This window comes from Pogonomyrmex barbatus, unplaced genomic scaffold (genome assembly GCF_055798465.1).
Source record: "Pogonomyrmex barbatus isolate J1 unplaced genomic scaffold, ASM5579846v1 scaffold14, whole genome shotgun sequence".
Classification (NCBI taxonomy): Eukaryota; Metazoa; Arthropoda; class Insecta; order Hymenoptera; family Formicidae; genus Pogonomyrmex; species Pogonomyrmex barbatus.
In genome coordinates this window covers 7,216,718-7,220,148 of record NW_028297110.1, presented here as the reverse complement: position 1 = coordinate 7,220,148, position 3,431 = coordinate 7,216,718, and the positions used below count along the sequence as shown (strand labels likewise).

Sequence of the window (3,431 nt, the reverse complement as noted above, 5' to 3'; positions counted from 1 at the left end):
GGCGAACAATATATAGAATGCTCAGGGATACCTTCTGGGACTAAGGAACGAAAATCACAATTTGTAATAACTTAACCAGTATACCTAATAGCGAAAATCGCGACGAAATAATTAAAGAGTGCCACGCCTCTGCAATGGGCGGACACAAAGGCATAACTAAAACGTACAATCGATTAAAAACGAGATATCAGTGGCCCGGCATGAAACGAGATATACAGAACGTAATAAATAACTGTCAGGAATGCCATATTAAAAAACTAGTCCGAATAAAACCGAGACAACCAATGATTTTAACGGATACACCCGATAGGGCGTTCGATAAGGTGTCTATGGATATCATGGGACCGTTGCCGACAACCTCCGCCGGAAACTCTTATATTTTAACTATTCAAGATTTGTTGACGAAATATTCAATAGCCGTTCCTTTAAAAAATCCCGCGGCAATCGACGTAGCCGAAGCATTTACGAATGAGTTCATATGTATTCACGGTGCTCCGAAAGCTCTATTGACAGACCAGGGGACACATTTCCTTAATAATCTAATGCGAAATATTGCACGGAAATTCCGGATAAAACATTACAAAACCACAGCGTATCGACCGCAATCGAACGGTTCTATAGAGCGCTCCCATCAAGTTCTATGGGAATACTTAAAGCAATTTGTGAATAAACACAGCGACTGGGACTGTCATCTTAGGCTAGCAAGCTTCTCATATAACACCAGCGTACACGAAGGGACATTATTCACTCCCCATGAGTTAGTTTATGGTAGGTTGGCAAGGACCCCTACTAGCGAACCGACGCCAGACGACGACGAAAACGAAAGTTATACGCGTTACCTAACGGAGCTATATAATAGAATTTCCGAGGCTCAGGCAATGGCCAGACGTAATTTGATAAACGCTAAAATAAAATCTAAGAAATATTAAGACAAGCGAACGGTGCAGAGAAACTTTTGTATAGGCGACCAAGTATATTTACTTAGCGAACCTAGGAAGAATAAACTGTCCGACCAGTATTCTGGCCCGCATAAAATCTTAGAGATTTTCAAAAATAATAATGTAAAAATTGCGTTGAAATCAGGAAAAACGCGCGTTGTACACGTAGATAAGTTAAAGCGACCGGGGAATCGGAGCCCCACCACAACTGACTCCCCACCAGATGGCACTTCGAGGAGTAAGGAGTGTGCTGCTGCAGTCAGTTACCGACGGACCCCAGACAAGTCAACATGTCGATAATCGTTACCATCGCCTGCATCTTCTTACCAGCAACAGTCCACTGCCTCACAGGATATGACTGCGGTGGAACGGGACTCAACATTACCACTCTCTCCCTCCTTGACGTAGGAGACTGCGACGTGGAAGATATTGAACCAGTCAAAACATCTGTCCATATACAACTACTCCAGACGGCCGAATACGAGACAATCTCTGCATACCAGTGCAAGGTTAAGATCGACCGAACAATATATTACTGCGGAATGCACTCACATGTCTCAATAGTAACCGAGGGTCGAAAACAATATGTGAAGGAAATCGGAGCATACAACTGCCAAAAGATACACGAAACCGGATCCTTGACCATTGGCACCGCTTTCGTTGACCGGCTAATAAATAATGCCACTAACCATCGCAGCGTAACACTGGCTCCTGCTTGTCCTCAAGCTTTTACTGATGGTCGCTGCGCAGGCACACAATATACGGACGGCTACGGAACCTGGGAGAACGTCGTGGTGCAAGCAGCCGTTGAAATAACTCTGCGCACGTTCACGATGCCTTTTAAAAGATCGATAGATAAAGTGAATCTGCCTTCGGGAACCCAGTGTCCATCAGCGCAAGGAGGCTGCAATGACTGGGACGGCACGGAGACATTTTGGAATCTCCCTTACACAGACGGTTGCCATTTCAACAAGTATGATATTTTATACGAGGGTACAGCAACAAAATTATCACCCAAGAAATACGAGCAAGCACCCGAAGTATATACAGTGACCACCAAGGATACCACCTTCGCATTAGCCAAAACTACAGAGACAAATCTTTGCGGATACAAATTATACCACACGGAACATCCCAAATTACTCATTTTTGAGACGCAGCCCGGAAGATCCTTCCAATCTAAAACTAAAACCTCTGTAGACAATCTAGATATCTTCTCATATGTTAACTCTAAGTTTGTATACGTAGAGAAGCATATTAAAACACAACTAACACGATTATACAAGGATATAATGGAGCAAAAATGTGCCCTAGAGAAACAAATCCTGCAAAACGCCCTCTCACTATCCAGCATCGCTCCAGACGAAATGGCATTCAGAATCATGAAAACACCGGGTTATACTGCAGTCACCGCCGGTGAAGTTATCCACATAATAAAGTGCATACCGGTGAAATGTAAATTACGACGCACCGACAATTGTTATAACGAACTCCCAGTGACTTATCGAAATCACTCACTATACCTGCAAGATCACGCATCCTCTCAAAGACGGGCACACCCAAAGACTGCAACGAGTTGCTACCCAATCTCTATAAGATTGATACCACCTGGTACAGATTGACAGGTAGTATAACGGAATCGCTACCCCCACCAACCATACAACCACTCACCAAACCTTCGTGGAAGTATGTGAGCCCTGATGCATTGGCCACCAGCGGGATCTACACATCTGAAGACTTGGATCGACTCAGAGACCATATTATGTTTCCTGTAGAGAAACCTTCGATGCTTAATACAATTGCGCGTGGCGCAATGGGCCGAGAAATACCCAAGGGAACTATAGCAATGCTCAACCTCTTGGACGAAGCCTCATTAGACCATATCGCAGAGAACGCAGGTAGAAAACTTTGGGACGGTTTTATCACATTTGGATCGGCGAGTGCTGGTGTCTTGGCACTATTCATAATCGGCAGAACTATTAAACTGTTAGTGGACACGATAATCCATGGCTATGCTCTACACTCGATCTATGGCTGGAGTATCCATTTAATCGGAGCTATCTGGTCGTCAGTAACTCACCTCCTGCTATTCCTGGGAAAATCCAGCAAAACTAAGATAACGAACGAAGAAGAAGGACGGCAAGAAGAAGCATCAGCGCCATCCCCTCAAGAAAAGGATAGTGAAGTGAAAACAGTGCCGGAACAATCGTACGCAGAGTTGCGAAAATATCTCCATGAAAACGAACGAATGTAAGAAACACTAAATTAAGCGTTGTTATAAAATAATGTAAAAAAAAAAAATTGTATCTCCTAAAACCTTTAGGTAATGTCTTAGCTGATATTTGATCATTTATTATATCCTTTATATCTTTATATCTTTTGTACTTAGGATTAAAATGAGAAATGTCGGTCGGAGTGCCTCCATTTCTATTATAAGGGGGGGGGTGTCACGTCTGTCGCGTCAGAATAAACGAATAAATTAATAATTTTATG

At 43.2% G+C, this 3,431-nt stretch overlaps 1 pseudogene; it reads left to right on the top strand.

The window, feature by feature from the left end:
- Positions 1–1,678: 1,678 nt before the first annotated feature.
- On the top strand, positions 1,679–3,224 carry LOC148937461 (uncharacterized; annotated as a pseudogene).
- Positions 3,225–3,431: the final 207 nt, after the last annotated feature.